General features: G+C 46.8%; 1 long non-coding RNA gene across 1 annotated transcript; it reads left to right on the top strand.

The window, feature by feature from the left end:
- Positions 1-303: 303 nt before the first annotated feature.
- Positions 304-4818, top strand: LOC308594948. Its single transcript, XR_014011701.1, has 2 exons — positions 304-969; positions 4291-4818. It is a non-coding gene; the product is annotated as an uncharacterized lncRNA (long non-coding RNA).
- The last annotated feature ends 15842 nt before the right edge of the window (positions 4819-20660 follow it).

Raw genomic sequence — 20660 nt, forward strand, 5'->3', positions numbered from 1 at the left:
TTGGCAGCCGCGCGCGGGGAGGCGGGCGCTGAGGCCGCGCAGGCGCCTTTTCTTTTGAGGGGCCGCTGTGGTGGTGGGAGGGGCGTTCCGGGGTTTCGTGACAGGCAGCCTGGAGTGGGGCGTCCGCGGTGGCGCTGCTGCTTCTTCCGAGCAAAATCCAGTGGCGTAGCGTGGGGGGTGCAGGGGGGGGCGGCCGCACCGGGCGCAACATCTGGGGGTTAGGGTTAGGGGGCACAAATCCACGGGTTAGGGGGCGCAAATTACTTGCCTTGCCCCGGGTGCTGACAACCCACGCTACGCCACTGGCAAAACACCCTTCGCTTGCCAGGTTCGGAGGCGCCTCAGTGGTGGCCCCGGGGAGCATTCCATATTGGCCATCCGAAGCTTCAGCGCGAATGGTGGACTCCACTGCAGGGCTGCTGTAGCGCAGACCATTTCCTCACACCCGTCTCCCCGCGTGAAGCCAGGGCCAAGCTAGAAAGCTGGACTTCGTGCACGCTCCGACCATTTGCTGTATCTTTGGAGTTCATTATTCCTAATTCTGATGGCATTTTCCTTCGCGATAAGCCGAGAGGTGCTAGGATATCGAATATCCCTACACCTTATTCCACATTCTGGAAAGACGTAGCGGTGAATAAGCTGGAGGGGGATAATTTATCGGCACCCATCCCAATAGCCCTCTGTGACACTTTTTAAGACTAACTGATTCAGGCTGTATGTGCTTAGTTAAAATGCTTCTAAGTTAACCATTCCTGCAAAAATCTGGAATCCACAGCTCAGGGTCAACAGACACTGGTGTCAGTACAGTGGTACCTCTGGTTACGTACTTAATTCGTTCCGGAGGTCCGTTCTTAACCTGAAACTGTTCTTAACCTGAAGCACCACTTTAGCTAATGGGGCCTCTCGCTGCTGCCGTGCTGCCGGAGCACAATTTCTGTTCTCATCCTGAAGCAAAGTTTTTAATCCGAGGTACTATTTCTGGGTTAGCGGAGTATGTAACCTGAAGCGTGTGTAACCTGAAGCATCTGTAACTCGAGGTACCACTGTGTGTGTGTGTGTGTGTGTGTGTGTGTGTGTGTATACTGTATATATATAGAACAAGTTGGTACAAAGTACATCAGAACAAACATTATTCAAGTTTGGAAAAGATCAACATTTTATAGTTTAATACAGGATATAGTTCAGCACAACGGGGAGACATAAAAAAAGGAAGGGACTGACCTTTATTAATACAATTTTCTTATAACACTCTGCTTTGAGCTTGAACCAGGCTGTCTGTCATCTCCCATCAGGGGCGCCGACTTATAAAAAATATTGGGGGGGCCCATACCGGGGTCCTGCCGCTGGTTTGCTTGGGTAGCCGGGAGAACGCAGTTCGAGGTGGCGGTGTTGGGGAGAGACCCTCGCTCAGGGCGCCACGAGACTTGGCGGCCGGCGGCCTATCTGGGGGGTTTTGGAGCGTATTTTGGCGGAGCGATTGGGGAGGAGGGGGCTTCTTGCCGGATTCTTCAGCTGGGCCGGAGATCTGCTGCTGGGGGGTCCCTGGGCCGAGTTGTGAGCACGGCCTGCTGAAGGGAGATCCAGCCGATTGCGCGACGGGGACGGCCGGGGCTCTCCGGCTAGGGCGCGCGGCTGGCTGGCTGGCGAGGGAGCAGGTGGGGAGGAGGCGGGGGTCCTGATACAGTCGGGGGCGGAGGCAGATGGGGCTGAGGGGCGAAGAGGGCAGGCGGGGCACGGGGCGCTTGCTCAGGAGCTCAGCTAACCTGTCCCAAGATACATAGCCTAAGTACTCCTTCCTTCCTTCCTTCCTTCCTGTTTTTTTTCCTCCCTCTTTCCACTGCTCCCCTTTCTTTCTTTCTTTCTTTCTTTCTTTCTTTCCTTCCTTCCTTCCTTCCTTCCTTCCTTCCTTCCTTCCTTCCTTCCTTCGTCTCATTCCTTATTTCATTCATTTTCTTCCTTTCCTCCAACCCTTCGATGCTCCTTCCTCCCTCCCTTCCTATTTCATTCCTTTCTTTCCTTTCCTGCAACCCTTCCCTGCTTTTTCTTTCCTTCCTTCCTTCCTTCGTCTAATTGCTTCTTATTTCATTCATTTTCTTTCCTTCCTTCCTTCCTTCCTTCCTTCCTTCCTTCCTTCCTTCCTTCCTCTCATTGCTTCTTATTTCCTTCCTTTCCCCTCTCTTTCCTTCCTTCCTTCCTTCCTTCCTTCCTTTTCTACCCCCTCCCTCAATCTCACCCTCCCTCCCTCCCTTCTTTTTTCCTTCCTTTCTTCCTTTCTTTGCTCCAACCCTTTCCTTCCTTCCTTTCTTCTCATTGCTTCCTGTTTCATTCATTCCTTTCCTTTCCTCCAATCCTTCCTTCCTTCATTCCCCCACCCCTCCTCCCTCCCCCTCTCTCAATCTCACCCCTATCCCTCCCTCCTTCCTTCTCGCCTTCCCCACAGATTCACACTCTCCCCCCCTCACCGCCCGCCCTACAGCCCAGCTGAAACTCTCGCTCACCCTCCAGCCGCAATTGATTTTATATCGCTATTCTCCCTTACTCCCCGCTGCTGCTGCCGCCTCTCCCCTCACCCCCCCCCGCTTTCCCCCCCCCGCCCACCTCCCAGCACTCGCCTTTCCCTGTGGTGTGTGTGTGAGAGAGAGAGAGAGAAAGGGGGGAGAGGGAGAGAGAAAGAAAGGGCAAGGCGAGAGGGAGGCTGAGCCGAGGAGCAGAGCCGCGCGATCGGCGGCGGCGCTCTGCTGGAGGGGCGCCCGAGATTATTGGGGGGGCTGAGCCCCCCCAAACGAATTTTTGAGGGGGCTCGAGCCCCCTCAGGCCCCATGGTGTTGGCGCCTATGTCTCCCATGCACTCTTTCCACATGATGACCATTGAATCTTCTCCTGGTGATGCCCCTCTTCAGCAGAAGTCTCTTAGTGAGCACACACCAATTAATTGACCCCCACCCCACCCCGCCTGCTGCTCCTGCCCTGGGACGTGCCCCTTTGCAGCCGAGAATAGGCTCCCTGGCCCAGAAGGCATCCCCCTCCTCACGGAGTCCTCCCCTGAACTTGACCCACTCCTCTGCCCCCTCAGCCCACCCTGCAGGACGCCAACCCTAGGAATGCTCCCATCCCTGCAGTGCATTATTCCGCTGCCTCCATTGTCAGCAAGAGCAACCAGGGAGGGACTTGAGGGACTTCTCAAGTTATTTCCACTCTCTATCTTAGGAGAAGCTTTCACAGACCGCTATCTCACCAGATGCATGAAGTCTAATAATCCTATTATTACCCTTATTATCACTACATGTTATTTGTTCTAGGAAAATCCTTGGGCTCACTTGGATTACCAAACAAAGACACCAGCCAGGAATATAGGACCAAAACAGCAGCCAGTAGGCCTGGTCTTTATTCAAATGACTTGTTGCAACAGGACTTCCACCCACCCCACAGAAGCAGCAGGAAGAAGCCCACAACAAAGGATGGCTCCCACTTTTATCAGTTTTACAAAGATACCCACAACACCCCTAAAATTACATCATGCATACATCACAAATACATCACACATTGGGAGGGTCTGGCGACAGAAACCTGAGCATCAGGGCTTGACCCCACCCTTCTCTTGACCTCCAACATACAGGTGAAACTCGAAAAATTAGAATATCGTGGAAAAGTTCATTTATTTCAGTAATTCAACTTTAAAGGTGAAACTAATATATGAGATAGACTCATGACATGCAAAGCGAGATATGTCAAGCCTTTATTTGTTATAATTGTGATGATGGCATACAGCTGATGAAAACCCCAAATTAACAATCTCAGAAAATTCTAATTTTTCGAGTTTCACCTGTACACCCATCAAGTGATACAGAAGAGATATTTACATGTCCTTGTTTCCCAACCAAGTTGATCACACCCTTTTGTCTTGATCTGGGTTTGCTGTTGCTTCTGGAATTGCTACCTGTCTGGCACTCAGGTATTAGGATGCCAGAGATTATCACTCAGGCAGAGGGGCTGCTGAGTACCTGAGCTCAGCAGATTTAGGGATTATAGCTGCCCTCACTCATGTCCCAAGCTCCCCCCTTGGTAGCCATTTTCTTCCCGAACAGAACAAGGTTGAAAATTGGTGGTGTTGTGTGTTATGTGGTGCTCTGAGGAGACATTGTGTGTGTGAACAAAGGGGGGGGGTGCATACTGCATGCTGGAGGGGCAAGCCCCCCCCATCATTATAAAAAATCCTGTAGTAATGAGAATTATAAGAAACATATGGTGCTGTAAGAAAAGTATAAAATGCCGTGTCTTCCTTTTGTTCAGGGTTCTTTCTCCATACCACATTGGATGATTAGGAGCGAGAACCCCTGTTGCAACTGCACTCTATATTTTGCAATAAAGGATCAGGCGTAACTGGTCCCTTCTTCGCCATCCCTTTCGACCCAAGTGACAGAATACTCAAGTATGGGAACTGTTAATACAAACTGACACCTATCTCACCATGGGACGGGCTTTCTTCAGTGGAACCGCCTCACTTGCCATAACAGAACTTACATTTTGTCTCAGTGGGGAAAGACTGTGAGACATTTGGATAGTGCTGAAGTAGGTATGGGATTGTGGGAGGGTTCCACCAAAGCTATGCATCTTGAACATTGGACGTACAGCTTCACATGCATCTGCTCCAACGCTGATTCCGTCCTCCAGGGTGTTTGTGTTCATTGCTTTGGTTGCATTTGGGACCTTGGGAACGTAGGTGAGTGGAAAGGGAAACTTACCTAGAGGGCTGGCTGTATACAATGCAACCCCTGTTGCAACTGCACTCTGTATTTTGCAATAAAGGATCAGGTGTAACCACTGCTGTGTTTTGAATTCTATCTGGTTGGTCTCTTGTCATTTCATCTCCAACCCGAGTAACCTCATTAATTAATACAATTTGAATTGTTCTTAACAATAAATATAACAATGAAAGAGAAATAAAGATCAAATACGTCTTTTCCTTCTCATGAAGGAGCCAAGGCTCTCTTTGAAACTAGACTATAATGATGCACATGAACCCTCATTCAGGGATGTTATTGGTAAGATGTAGCTTAAAACCAAACTGTGTCTTTAAGGACAGAAATGTGCCATGAAAGCAGGTCAATACATAAACAAAGCAACCACACAACTTAAGCTACTCCTAAAATACTTCCTTTTCCGATACATTAATTTCCTTAGATGACATGAGAACATGCATTATGAGTAACATCAATGTTCAATTTTTTTTAAAAAACCTCCCTGTATAGAGAAAATAAGAAGATTAAAGCCATTTATGTAGTGCAATTATAAAGTGAAATGCATTAAAACAATTTTGGGTTGCATGGGAAAGAGATACTTTTACTATACAAGAGCGGATGTGCAGACTGAAATGAGTGCCTTGTTCTCTAAATCTTTCAAAGTAAAGCTGTCTCCTGTGCAGACTGAAATGAGTGCCTTATATTCTAAATCTTTTAAAGAAAAGCTGTCTCCTTTAACCCACACTTCTCAGACTGTCTTAATGGAGGCCACTCAGCCACTGCTCAGAGTCGGGGGAAGCTGCGAAGAAAGCCAAGTCAGTCAATCGTTTCCATTACCTGGTTGCCGCCATATATTCTATTATAATTCATAAAATGTAACAACTAGAGAACAGTGAAGTCTCTTTCTGATTTCTTCGAATCACAAGGCATCAATTAGAAAATAATATGACAATAAAATCATGTTGGAGATCCAGTCGAGGTCAGGGCATCCCATGCCAAAACACCAGCACTAACCTGGTCCTCCATTAACCCACCGAAACAAGGAAGGAAGCATAACCAGTGAAAACTACAGACTCAAGACTTCAACGGAAACAAAGCATTTGGTTTATTGGGCTGCAAAGTTGAACGGTGTGATGACAATCATGACGCCAGAGTCAGAAACTCTAGAATGTGGCTGTCGCCCAAAAGACCACTGTCCCTTAGGTTGATCCCATATATATCTATGCTACTACGTTATACGTGATGAGACCAGACGCCTGCTTGGAACTCGTGGTTCTCTTGATGATTTTCTTGATGCCCCAGTTTGTCTCTTTCATATTCCTTTCTGTTATGTACTGAAGTTCTCACCCTGGGCCAGCAGGGGGATACTGTAGATAGTTATGCAAATGAAGGATCGAAAAGTGACGTTCAGTGATTGGATAGTTTTAGAACGTTGCAACAGTTACAATTGTTCTGTAGCTCTATATAAGCAGGCTGACTGAGCTCCTCAGCTTAGTTCTGTTCCAGCTTACAAAATAAAGAGCTGCTTTGGAGAAATCGCTGTGTCGTCTGCTATGTCAACCCACAACTTAACACTTTCTCATTCCGTTGGTGTCGGGGTCTCAAATACACTTGTGCCAAAACTCAAAAAAGGGTTATTCAATCCCTCACGTGTAGAGACATTGCACAGAGCTACGCTTCACAAGATGGTGGTGCGGGTAAAATGGGCAGGAAGGAGACAACCACGACGAATGCCGATCAGAGCTACTTGGTCGAAATTGGATTTAAAACATTGAATTATAAAAGTTCTGGCTTGATAACACACCACATACATTTAAAGCGCATGGGTTCCCCCCTCCCCAAAGCCTGGGAACTGTAGTTTGCTAGGGGTGCTGGGAATTGTAGTTCTGCGAGGGTGGAGGTCCTTAGATGTAGGGTGTGTAGTAGCTGAAGTTGCTACTGTCTTGACCTAGTGGGGCTTCTGAGTAGACCTGCTAAATATTTATTAAAGGGGCAACTGTATTCACATTGCAAGGTAAATAAAGCAAGCGCCTCACTGACCGAGGAATGGCTGTGAGGTAAACACAACTCGTGGCTGGCCAATCCCCCCCGCTGGCGTCCTCCGATGCCGCTCTGGCTGGCAGCCGTGGTTGGGAGTGGTGGGCGAGTGCAGGAGCGAGGCCCATAGGACGGCAGCATTCCCCTTGGTGTGGCTTGTTGCTTCATCCCCGCCTCGCTGCCCTCTGAGGCTCATTCACGTCTCCCTTGAGGTGCCCAAATGGGAGGCTTCTGAAGCAATGAGTTTGCTTCTATAATGGTGCAAATTCCGTTGTCAGGGATTATTTTACACACCTTTGATGCAACTGGGTACTATTGTTTAAACTTTTTGTTTTTCTTTTGTAGAAACAGACTTGTTTTATTGCCCCCCCAAAAAAGTGCTACTATTAAAACAAGATGTCTGAGTCCCTATTGGTTTTGGCTGTTTTTTGTTAAATTTCTTTTTCTTTTCTTTTTTTAAAAAAACGTTTATTTCCATACAATCAAACAAAAACACACTAAATCTACATACCAAGAAAAAATAATAGAAACATTGAAGAAAAACCTACTTAAACATACAAAAAATTAAAATTACCTACACCCATGTGATTTCCTCTGGGTTTTTTCCTATAGAGATTTTGAGCATCTTTTTAAATTCCTCATGAATGCAACCCCCAAAATTTTTAACTCTTCCGCAGCCCCACCATGAGTGCATCACAGTACCCTCCGCCTCCTTACATTTCCAGCAAAAATTGGATTTTGACTTGTATATTTTGGCAAGCTTTGTGAAATTTATTTCCTTCACCACGCGGTCCGAGGGGAGGTTCCAACAATATAAAAATGCAACCTTGAAATAAGGATTATTTCAAGGATGATTCCCTGGTCCTGAATGGGGTAACTGTGCCCCTGAAGGACCAGGTGCACAGCCTGGGAGTCATTTTGGACTCACAGCTGTCCATGGAGGCACAGGTCAATTCTGTATCCAGGGCAGCTTTCTACCAGTTCCATCTGGTACTCAGGATGAGACCCTCCCTGCCCGTGGACTGTCTTGCCAGAGTGGTGCATGCTCTGGTTATCTCCCGCTTGGACTACTGCAATGCACTCTACGTGGGGCTACCTTTGAAGGAGACCCAGAAACTGCAACTAATCCAGAATACGGCAGCTAGACTGGTGACTGGGAGCGGCCGCCGAGACCATATAACACCAGTCTTGAAAGACCTACATTGGCTCCCAGTACGTTTCCGAGCACAATTCAAAGTATTGGTGCTGACCTTTAAAGCCCTAAACGGCCTTGGTCCAGTATATCTGAAGGAGCGTCTCCACCCCCATCGTTCTACCCGGACACTGAGGTCCAGCTCCGAGGGCCTTCTGGCGGTTCCCTCACTGCGAGAAGCCAAGTTACCGGGAACCAGGCAGAGGGCCTTCTCGGTAGTGGCGCCCGCCCTGTGGAACGCCCTCCCACCAGATGTCAAAGAGAAGAACAACTACCAGACTTTTAGAAGACATCAGAAGGCAGCCCTGTTTAGGGAAGCTTTTAATGTTTGATGTATCACAGTATTTTAATATTCTTTTGGAAGCTGCCCAGAGTGGCTGGGGAAGCCCAGCCAGATTGGCGGGGTATAAATAATAAATTATTATTATTATTATAAGAACAATTTACAGTCGGAAGAATAGGGCAGGCCTTAAAATAGGTAGCATCCGGTTCCTCCAGCCTATCAGGAGAGGGACGTTCACCTGCAAAGAGGGACACCTGCTCTGGAGACCCTCTCTTGAAGGCAGAGGGCCTCTTGTTCTGGCTGGGAGGCCATCAAGGAGCCATTCTGGGGGGTTGCCAGGGGTGGGAGGCAAAAGGCTTTGGTTCCACCAGTAGGCACAGAAAGCTTTGGAGCTGGTGTGCTTGTTTTGCTTCCCTTTGGAAGGAATGGGACTTCTTGCTGAGATAGCACCCCCCCCTTACTGTCCTTTCTCATCCAGGGGGGAAAGGATTTAAAAGGGGGTGGAGTGGGGGGCTCCGAGCAAATTGACATTTCAGCCAATGAACCAATGAAGGCCGAGGAAGAGAAAGCAGTGGAGTTCTGTCCCCAAATGCCCCCAAATCTATGAGGGAATCAGTGGAGTTGGAGAAAGCACACAGTGACCGGATCCTGAGTCTATGCAGCTAACGTAAGATGGATCCCAAACTCCTGCCCAATTCATCATCTCCAATGGACCAGGTGAGCATGACGATGGGAAAATGGCCTTGTGGGCCAAGTTAAACAGACCTCTGGGGAGGTTGACTTTGACCCACAAATTGGAGGATCCCCGTTTGGTTGCCTGGGATTTGCGGCCATTTGTGTCACAATGGCGGGGTTCCAGTGTCCCTGGAGACGCCAGAGAACTCCAAGGCAGTTGCAGACGGATAGAGCAGTGTTTCCCAACCTTTTTTGGGCAAAGGCACACTTGTTTCATGAAAAAAATCTCGAGGCACACCACCATTACAGCCCCATGACGTCAGCGCGCAGCGTCACGCCGGGAGGGACGCACGAAAGTGTAAGATGTTAGGATATTTCCGTTCCACCTTAAAAGGGAGCAGGCTTTGTGAGTCACAGAGTCTGCGCATGTCCTGTTCACAGGATGTTTATGTTTGCTGTTCCTTTCGATTTTGCAGTCGGTCGGAGACACTGACTCAGAACGGTCATGTTTTTCTTTGTTCTGTTCAACGCTAAATAAAGTCTGTAAATATGCTCTTCTGAGGTGCAGCTTTCTGGCTGTGTTTCTGCTGCTGATAAAGAGTGTGCACGAGCCCTAGAATGTGGCAGTCTATTTCTGAGGCATCGTGTCGCTAATTGCTGGATCTGCGTGACTACGGGAGATCGATGGACGTCCGGCAGCCGGCTTGGGGCCATGATGGACTATATCTCCCTGGCAGTATTTTTTCCCTCCCCCTTGCCTTCCTTCTGTGCCAACCGCCAAAAAGCCAAGAATCGTGGGACCGCCGGCGGAGGGGGGGAGGGCGAGCGGAGGCAGCGGCGAGCCCCGTTCCTCCCCATCCGCCCCATTCCGTGCAAGGAGCGCGAACAGGTGTGAGAAGGGGGTCAAACCTGCGGGTCGGCGCCGGGGAACCTCCAAGCTTTGGGGGGGGGAGGAGGCAGCAAAGCGAGGAAGGAGAGCGCGGCTTGGCTGGGTGAGCTTTGGCAGGGGCAGGGAATGAGAGCCGCGAGGCGGGCGCTGCGGACGGAGGCGCTGCCCGCCGAGCTCGCAGGCAGCCAGGCAGGCAGACGGCGAGAGCCCCGCGCTGGGCGGCCTCTCCTCGCCACCGCCGCCCCGCCTCTCGCCGCCCGACTCGCCCACCTCCCTCCGGGGACGGCGCCCCAATCGAAAATTTGACTTTTTTAAAAAAAATAATCTTTTGAATTTTTTAATTTTTCCCACGGCACACCAGGCAACATCTCGCGGCACACTAGTGTGCCGCGGAACAGTGGTTGAAAAACACTGGGATAGAGAGATGTCTTGCTGCAGGCGCCAGTGCTCCCATTGCCCAGGACCCCAACCATCCCTCCCTGCCCCCCTGAACCCCTCCCCAATCTCCCCCTCCCCGAATATGCCCCCTCCCCCCGAAATATTCCCTAAAGATATCCCCCTCCCGCCTTCCCCCCTCTCCGAATCCCCCCCCTGAGATCTTCCCCGAGGACATCCCCCTCCCCCCAGTGTCCCCCTCAGACCTTGTCCCTCTCCTCTGCTCCCTCTCCCTTCAGCCCACCCCCTCCTCTGCCCCACTCCCCCCAGTGTCCCCCTCAGACCTTGTCCCCCTCCTCTGCCCCACTCCCCCCAGTGTCCCCCTCAGACCTTGTCCCCCTCCTCTGCCCCACTCCCCCCAGTGTCCCCCTCAGACCTTGTCCCCCTCCTCTGCTCCCTCTCCCTGAAGCTGCCCCCTCCCCCCTTAATCCCTCCCGGAAAAGATCCTTCCCTATGTCCCCTCCCCCCCTCTAAGAGACCTTTCTTTGTCCCCCTCCCAGCTCCACCCTTGCCCTCCTACACCCTGGAGCACTGGGCTGAATATGACTGAACTTCACTTGTTGGTAAGTATGACAGCCCAACGGGTTGTTGTCTTGGCAGAGGGCGCCCAAGAAACTGGGCCCCTGCCTGCCTACACCTTCGCTGGGGCAAGTGGGCTGCCTCTTTCTCCTGGTCGAGCTTCCTATTGCTCCCTCCCTCCTCAGCCCAGTCTCACCCATCCTTCTTTCAGACATTGTGATATATTGCTATATTGCGATGGTTAGCTGGTGATAGTAAGAAGAGATGGTAAGAAAAGGTTGGAAAATCTTTTTTCCAAAAAGGTTGGAAAGATCTTGTCACTGTTATACTCAACTCAGGTCTGGTCAGTCTTACTCATTGAAACATTTTTCATATCCTAGACTGCGCATTTTCACCCCAGACTAGCTTTCATTTTCTGATTGAAGGTAGTGCCGAATAGTAATAATAATAATAATAATAATAATAATAATAATAATAATAATAATAATAATGCTTCATAGCAGAGTCCTGCAGGAAAATATCTGGGTTGCCAAAACAAGTAGCAGCAGTGCTTTGATGAGCTTTCTTGAAAATAGCAGCATTTATTTCCAAGTACATCTTTTACTTTGTGGTATAGAGATTAATAAGGAACACCTGCAGGACGGTAAGAAAAGGGTTTGCGGCGTTTGGGAGCCAAAACATTTAGGAACTAAACTATTCCAAAACTAAGGTACGACTAGATTTTATTTTGAACAACTGCAATTGCAGCAATAAAGAGTCCACTTGTGATTAAAATTAAAGAAAAATTAATTTTAATTTTCCTTATTCTACTTGTTAATTCAGTGCAATTCTATTACAACTGATTTTGACACCTCGATGACTAAGCTGTAGCAATAAACATCTGATTACGGCAACGTGATCAGTCTATCTCATATATTAGTTTCACCTTTTAAGTTGAATTACTGAAATAAAGGAACTTTTCCACGATATTCTAATTAGCTCAGCAGGCTTCCTTTCATGCACTTTACTTAGAGTCCGCATCTTGGGTTCACAGTTCCCTTCTGAAGGCGGTACTGCAGCCCGGTCATTGTGTGCACGCTTTGCTAGACTTACCCAGAGCTACAATAATAATAATAATAATAATAATAATAATAATAATTTATTATTTATACCCCGCCCATCTGGCTGGGCCTCCCCAGCCACTCTGGGCGGCTTCCATAAAAACCAAAAATACAGTAAAATATCACATGTTAAAAACTTCCCTGAACAGGGCTGCCTTAAGATGTCTTCTGAATGTCAGGTAGTTGTTTATCGCTTTGACATCTGCTGGAAGGGCGTTCCACAGGGCGGGCGCCACTACAAGATGTCTCTCAAGGAAAAGCTGATTGAAAATGTTCACAAAGTATGTCCCCTACCCCCCTTAAAGAGACCCTTTTTGCCCCCACCCCACCCCAGCTCTGCCCTTGCCCTCTCCCTCCTACACCCCTGAACACTGGCATGAGTATGACTAATCAAAATTTCCTGGATGGACCTCTGCTCAAAGCCCGAAGAGTCAAGTTGGTCGCTGTGGCGTTCATACGGAGCCCCCAGTCGTCTCACGGACTATTGACCCGTACACCACTAATCCGCTGCCGCCAACCAGGTCCTCCCTGGTAAAATCACTTCAGTCTCAGTCAGATTCTCAATTAATAAAGAAGAGTGTATTTTATTTCAGACACAAACAAAACTTTTACAGCATTCCAAATGTTGTTGCTCTTTACTTTCTTAGTCTTATTTTCCTCTCTCTATCTCTTCTACCTCCCCCACACTCAAGAACCCACAGCCCTAACTGTCTCTCTATTACCAACTGCCTTTCCCAGGGGCCCTTTTACTTTACATCTCAGCAATAATTCAAATGGGCTAAACCCAGTACTTTCTTGGGGTACATCCCTATAGGCATAAAGTAGTGCTTGTATCGTGTCATCCCAATCATTGGGATTTTCTGTGGTATAGGCTTTAATCATTCTCATTAGGGTTCCATTAAATCTTTCAACTAATCCATTAGTTTCAGGGTGATAAGGTGTTGATGTTAAATGCTTAATACCACACCCCTCCCATAGTCTTTTCATTAGTCTTGATGTGAAAGAAGAACCCAAGTCAGTGACTATTTCACTGGCAAAGCCCAATCTACTCATATAGTTAATTAAAGCGGTTGCCACCATTTCTATTTCAATGATTTGCAATGGAATGGCTGCTGGATATTTGGTTGCGTAATCCACTATGGTGAGGATGTATCTGTTTCCCCGCCTGCTGGCTCTAGGCCAGGGGTCTGCAACCCGCGGCTCCGGAGCCGCATGTGGCTCTTTTACACCTTTGCCGCGGCTCCGGGGCGGATACTAGCGAGGGGAGGAGGCGCATTGTGTGCCCCGACACTCCCCACTGTGGCGGGCGCTGTACTGGCTGTGACGTCGCATGGGGGCGGTGCGTGCGTTAGTCACACACCGTCCCAACGTCACCTTCCCGCCCGCCTGCTACATTGTAAGGGGCATGTACGCTGGTCACTGCATTGAAAGGGGGCATGTACGCTGGTCACTGTTTTGAAGGGGAGTGAAGAACACACACACACAAAAAGGTAACTTGTTAATTTAACGTTTATTTCTATGAGGAGGAGTAATTCTGAGGGGTCAAACAAAGAAATAATAAAAAAGTGACAAAAAAGTTATTTTTATAATGACGAGTTTTGCAGCTCCCAGGTTTTTTTCCTTCGGAAACGGGTCCAAGTGGCTCTTTTTGTCTTAAAGGTTGCAGACCCCTGGGCTAGGCAATGGCCCTATCAGGTCCAGCCCTAACCGTTGAAAAGGGGTTGATATGATAGGCAAGGGGCACAATTTGGCTTTTGTTTTGTCTTCTCTGACATATGTCACAGGCTTGACAGTATTGTTTTATTTGCTGATGGAAAATAAGTGGTATTGGTAAAAAGATTTCTAAGAAAATGTAAATAGGGATTGATAATTGGAAAATTGATATTTATAACAGGTCAACATCTTGAGTGAGGATAAATGCCAGAGGGTAAGGATTTGCTGAATTTAATATCTGAACTGGAATACAAAATGAGAGGTGTGAGGAGGTCAAGAAACTAGTGAAGGAAGTATAAGATTTGAAATTACTAATCTATTTCCTGTTTTGCTCTTTTGGTTTTTCTTTTTGTCCTTTTTTCTTTTTTCTTTTTCTTCTTTTTTCCCTTTTTTTGTTAACTGTTTCCTATTGTGTATTTTTTATGTGTTTTGTTTTTTGTATTTTTATATTTTGTAGTTTTTCTTATGTTTAAATGTTGGAATTTTTTTTATTATTTGTGAAACTTTAATAAATATTATTATAAAAAAACTATTGTTTTATTTGCTTCCCCATTCCTGGCCAATAAACCTTTTGAGCCACTCTCCGTTTTGTACGTGTAATACCCATATGCGCTCCAAATACCGTACACTATTGTGAGCATGCTGCAGGATTTTGCCTCAGTATTCATGTGGGATTACTAACTGTCTTCTCACTTCTTCACCCCCCTAGATGGTGGGGCAAGGACTTCTCGATATAAAAGGTCCCTGCTCAAACCAAACTGTTCTGGGCACTCTGGAGTTAATGGCCTCTCCGACTCGGCTGCCTCAAAGTACATTTGTAACTCAGTGTCTTCTTTTTGCTTTTTGGCACAACTTGGGGTTTGACTTTTAGTCAAAGGAAACAAAAAGGCGTTTTTCCTTTCCTCACACTGATCATCCCCTTGCTGTTGTTCAGCACTGTCTGCCTCTGCTACTGTATCCACCCCCTCAGGTTCGGGTGACTGTGGGCTCCCTTTTGCTCTGGTAACTATGAAAGCACTCTGCACATGTTCTAAAATGTCCCAACCAATGAGCACAGGGGCGGGAATTTCTTCCGAAAGGGCTACCTGCCATTTCCCTGCCCAGTTTTTGAACCTGACATCTATTTCCGCCACCTTTAGGATCTCTGCTTGTTTCGAAATTCCTTTTAATTTCATTAATTTCCCTGGAATTATCCCTGATTATCTCAGGGTGGACCATAGTGACTTGTGATCCCGTATCCTTTAACCCGAAATATCTTTTTCCGTCTATCCAGATATACTCTCCAGCCTTCTTTAACAAGAGATTCTCTTGTTGAATCGCATAACAGTGCAGGACTTTGGCGTCTACTACCTCAGCAGGCTCGGGCCTAGTTGGCATGTCCGTTTCCTTGACAACCTGACTAGTCTGGCCCTGCTCCACAGGCCGGATACAATATGTCTGCTTCTGTGTGGTGCTATAACTAGATGTTTCTTTTCCAGGTTTACAATCAAAACTTTTATGACCTAATTTCCCACATCTCCAGCATGAAATGTCTTTGGGTCCTACAATGAAGGAAAGTGAGGACAAGTGACCTCACCTAGGCCCGAAGTCACCCCCCACCAAAGCAAGCTCAAAGCTTTTCAAAATCATTTTCTCAGCAGCTAAGCATCAGAAACATTCCACTTGCTGTAACTAAAAAGATTGCAACAAGGTAGAGAACAGAGCCCATTGTCTTCTCAGGCCTTTCTCAGAACCACATTGCAACTTGCTTTCTCTCCGGGAATGAAACAACGGGAACACACTGAAACCCCCTCACCCCCTTTCCTGCCAAGAGTCCACAATAGTTCCAAGACAGCTTTCTGTACATGCTCAGGAGCCTCAACATGGGGCAGGACTCCTGAGGGAGGAGAAAGGAGGAGGGAACTGGAAAGGGGTATATATGTTTGTGCACATCACTGTGAATTTCGTGCATGCTTTTTGTGACTTATCACACTTGCTCCTTCTACCAGTTCATGGATGGTAGAAATAAAAAGCCTTTTCTCCGAAACTATTCCTTGAGTGTCTGTTGACTCCCACTTCCCTTTCCCAGGCGCAATATTTTTCCCACCCGAGGGCAAAGCCTCATAAGGCTACAACATAACTTCTTTTATTGGCTTTTCCCTCAGTAAACTCTGTATGGGTGTGTGCCTTCTCATGTGGGCTTTTTGATGAGGGGCTACTTCTCTCATCGGTTTCTGAGGTAACCTTTCCTTTGGTTTGCTGAATTTTATTCTTGTTTGTTTCCCAAGATCTCCCATCAATTTTTGGCTCATCAAATCCGTGGTCTTTGATTTCATTTATTTTATCGGCTAAACCAGCTGCTTCCTCTATTGTCTTGGGGTTCCTTTCTTTTATCAGGTACTTCAACTGGCCATTTATTGTGTCGTAAATTTGCTCCAACGCTATCACTTCCCTAATCTTAGGTACCGTGTCTGCATTCTCTTGCTCTAACCATCTCATGAGGTAGGTTTTTATCTTTGCACCCAGCTGCACATAGGTTTCCTCCCTCACCTTTGTCACACTTCTAAATTTTTTCCTCAACTGCTCTGAGGTAATCCCAAAGTGTGTGTATATTAACAGCTTGTACACCTCAAAATTTTGGGATTGTTCCTCAGTCATTTGAGTGTATATTTCGGCTAGAGGACCACTTATTCTAGCTCTCAAGATCATCATTTTATTTTCCTCTCTCACTTGAAAATCGTGACAGGCTCTTTCGAAGGATACTAGAAATGCTTCTGGGCTATCCTTATCTCTAAACTCAGGGAAGCGTTTTAAATCTATCTTTATTTGATTCTGTCCATCGGTGTTATTACTATTATTACGATTTTCTAAAACCGTTAATTCCAACCGTCTCATCTCTAACTGAAACCGCTGCTGTTCCCTTTCCTGCTCCGCCCTCACTTTTTCTTTTTCCAATTCTTGCTCAAGCCTAATTTTTTCTTTTTCAAGCGTATTTTTCTCAAGCTCTAATTTCAAGTTATGTTCTTGTACAAATTTCCACTTTTCAAAATCCTCTGAGAACTGTGGAACTTCTACTTCAGGTGGGGTTTTAGTCATCTCTTCTATTCTCGTTTCCTCCCCCTGGGGATTCCCATTCTCTTCTCCAGAGCTTTCATATGGGTTTTCTCTCACTGGGTGCTTGGTCTTCTTGGGTAGCATTATGGGTGAGTCAGTATTTTCACTAATTAATTAAATAAGAGACTTTTACTCTCAGCACTGTTCCTCCCGGCCTGGCTTTTCAAGACCCTGGTCCCCAAAGTATAGCTTTAGGTTTTTGCCTTTAACCTTTCAAGCTTACTTCCTCTGACCCTGAGCCTAAGCAGTCTTTTGAGATCTCTTGCTCTTATTGTTATCTCAGCCTCACGGCAATCTGGGGTTTATCCTCAACCACACTCTCGGGCCAGGTAATCACTTCACTGATTTACCCTTCTCCTCTCCAGGTGTATTGCTTCCCCTCACAGGCTCTTAAACTTATCGAATCCTGCCGCTGCCGCCAATTTTGTGGCGTTCATACGGAGCCCCCAGTTGTCTCACGGACTATTGACCCGTACACCACTAATCCGCTGCCCCCAACCAGGTCCTGCCTGGTAAAATCACTTCAGTTTCAGTCAGCTTCTCAATTAATAAAGAAGAGTGTCTTTTATTTCAGACACAAACAAAACTTTTACAGCATTCCAAACGTTGTTGCTCTTTACTTTCTTAGTCTTATTTTCCTCTCTCTATCTCTTCTACCTCCCCCACACTCAAGAACCCACAGCCCTAAGTGTCTCTCTATTACCAACTGCCTTTCCCAACCAGCTAACCCACTAAATCCAACCAACTGCCCACCAACTCCCAACAGTGCAGCAAGATATGAGCCTCATACAAACAACCATTTACAAATATTCTAAATAATACCTAAGAATAACCATCACACCTTGCAGGCAGCAGAATTTCTACTTGTTGTGAAGTGTGACAATTATTTGTTGCCTTCTGTAACGCTAGTCACTCCAATTCCTAGAAGAGGGTAAGTTGTTGTGACTATTTTTGTTTTGCTTTATGGCCTCACCATCCAAGTAGCAGCCTGTACTTTATCTCACTAAATTTGGATTTTCTCCATCCAATAAAGGAAGCAAAATAGTATTTTTCTAAAGGTTCTCCAGAACTGGTAAACAAAAAACCAAGTTCATGCCCACAAGGACCTCAGAATAGATAGAGCCATAAAAATGACAACATTCATGTGGTCACAAAGGCACATGAACGTGCACACAGAAACTGCAACCCATGCACACACTGATGCCCTAGTGGACACAAAGACTTTCAGACACTTTAAACTTTGTGCCTCTCCCTGTTATATTTCAGTGGCGTAGCGTGGGGGGTGCAGGGGGGGCCGGCCGCACCAGGCGCAACATCTGGGGGTTAGGGTTAGGGGGCGCAAATCCACGGGTTAGGGGGCGCAAATTACTTGCCTTGCCCCGGGTGCTGACAACCCACGCTACGCCACTGTTATATTTCCTGCTGTATTTAGTGACAGGGCGGTATCTGACTAAGTCATACTTGGTGTTGAATCTGATCTGCTCCATACAATTATGGAACAGCTCAGAAACTCAACATTATGAAAACATTGTCTTTTATCTTAAGCAAAACCCAGCAATATGACTAAAACCAAGGCCACCCCACTCTCCTCTCTCATCCCGTGATTCATCATCTTTGAGAGCAAGACAGCACCCCAATCCTCAACAACCAATAAAAAGTGGCTACAAGCAAAATCCCCAAACTGCTTGTTTCCCTTTTTAAAATGTGTTTCTGCAAATTTGAACTTGGGGCAGAACATCATTGGACTGAAAGGTACAACTTGCCCACTTTGTTCCAGAAGCTTCCTTGTGGGACTCATTCAATATGCCCAAGTTCTTGGAAAAAAGTGACAAATGTTTGGAAGACAGAAACAGAAGCCAGTGGTGTGGAGCATACACTAACCTTTCACCCACCAATCATCTGAACAGGGAATTAAAGAGTCCAATTCATTTCACACCAGCAAGCAAACTGACAAACCATTCCTAAGGCAGCACCTCGGAAGACATTTTTGACTTGGAATACTGGAATCCAACCCACCTAGTCATGGCAAGGCTGTATAATCTCGGTCCTGTTACTTAATCCAGAGCATGCAAAAATATTTTCCTTATTCATATATCAATTCCATCCAAGTGTCTCACCTTTAAGTCATAGAATGTAATGTCTCCAAGAACAAGGTACACCTTTACATAGTATAGGGCTTCCTCATCAAGCTCAAGAGGTCCCAGCAGTCCAAAACAAATTACAAAAGAACCTTCAGTGTCCCTTTAGGCATGTAGAGCTTTCCCAATTTAAAACAAAGTTTCAAAAAGGGTGCAAGAAACAGTTTCCCTGTTTGTATCCAGACAGTAACGCTCACAAGTAGCACTTTCAGTATTAAATACAGTTTCCGCAGTTTGACAGTTCTCTTATATCCTGACAGTCCGAAACTTTGGTTTCTTAGTCCTTTATAATCCACAAAGAGGAGGAAAGTTCCAATCCAAATCCAATCAATTAAAACAAAATTATTCCTTATAGTTTCTCAAAAGCAAGTTCAGTCATTGCACAATAATCCAAACTTTTTTGTAATCCCTTTTAAAGCGCTTCCCACTTGTCAGAGTCTTTGCTTTGATTTCTAAGCACGATCGGAAGACGGACTTCCTGTTTGCGTCTCCCGTTTTCAGTCGAATTAATAACTTTAGTCCCGAAAATTTTGTAATCCCTACTCACGGGTATGAAGTTTGAAGTCTGATGTTTCAGGAAGAAAGGTCAGCGCTCATCAGCAGCAGCCACGCGGCTTCGCTTCCACAGAAAGAGCGATGAACTCTCAGCACCGCTCCCCCTTCCACGTTCCGGAGCCCCTTACGGGGTTCCTTCTTCGTTTCTGGGGGGGCTTCTGGTGCCCGCCAAGTCCCACGGCCACGGGCTCACTCTGCCCGTGGTTTTTCTTGATGGGTCACCGCTGTGCCGCAGCGGACGACCCTTTTCTGCAGATCTCCTCTTCAGAGCACGAAGAGGACCGCCATTGCTGTTTCGCGCCGCCTCCGGAAGTCTCCAAACTGTGGCCTGTTGATCCCTTCTCTGTCATCTTCATAAAAGAGTGTTTTGAGTCTTAGATGAGAAGAGGCTGGTTAACTATTTTCCTGCTAACCATTTTCAGCTTTCCCCAGCCACCAATACATACATCTGTTTCCCCTTGCAGGGTTCAAAGTCTGCATTTGTGAAGTAAACCTGCACCATCTGTTTGCCCCCTTTTGGGTGCATTTAGGACAGAAGAAGGGAGTCTTTTTAATCTGTCCAGCTGTGCACACTAAGAGAGAGATGCATCAATATCACATATAGGCATGTGTTCCTCGTACACCTATAAGTTCCCCTTTCACTACTAGTTTGATTAAAAGACACTGGTAATCCCAAGATGGAAACTGCTACTAGGAATCAAAAGGGAAGGTCATTCTCGCTCCTTGGGCTAATTCCACTTGCTACATGAAGCCCCTTTGAAATGAGGCAAGCAATATCTTTCTCCTTTATAAATACAATAGCAGCCTGAGACGGCCCCAAAACAAGGATTGGGAACCTGAGGTTTGGGGGCCAAATGATGCCTCCCAACTCTCCCCAGGCCAGCCCCCTCACTGGCCCTGCCTATGGGCGTTCCCATTCCTGTCTGCAACATCTCCTTGGATTCTGTTAATGTGTCTTGCTTGGCTAGATGGAGACATGCATGTGTGTCCATCACCACTCAGGAGCATCACCACTCAGGAGGGGCCAGGTGGAGCCTGGTCGGGGGGGGTTGCCATGGTTACAGGTGTGGGAATGTTCAGGGATGCAGGAGAGGATATATTGCCTGATAATACCCTTTCCAACTTGTGTTAACAAGTTTACAATTTTACCAGAGTAACATTCCCCCTTTTAAACTTGCAGCGGATGCGTTTGCTCAGGCTCGCTAAAGCCTCTATAATAACTGTTCTGGTATTTTTCCTCTATTTGCTCATAAAAGATAAGACACGACACAGTCTTCTACAAAAGTATAAAA

This window comes from Podarcis bocagei, assembly GCF_964188305.1.
Source record: "Podarcis bocagei genome assembly, chromosome: 9".
In the NCBI taxonomy this organism is placed as follows: domain Eukaryota; kingdom Metazoa; phylum Chordata; class Lepidosauria; order Squamata; family Lacertidae; genus Podarcis; species Podarcis bocagei.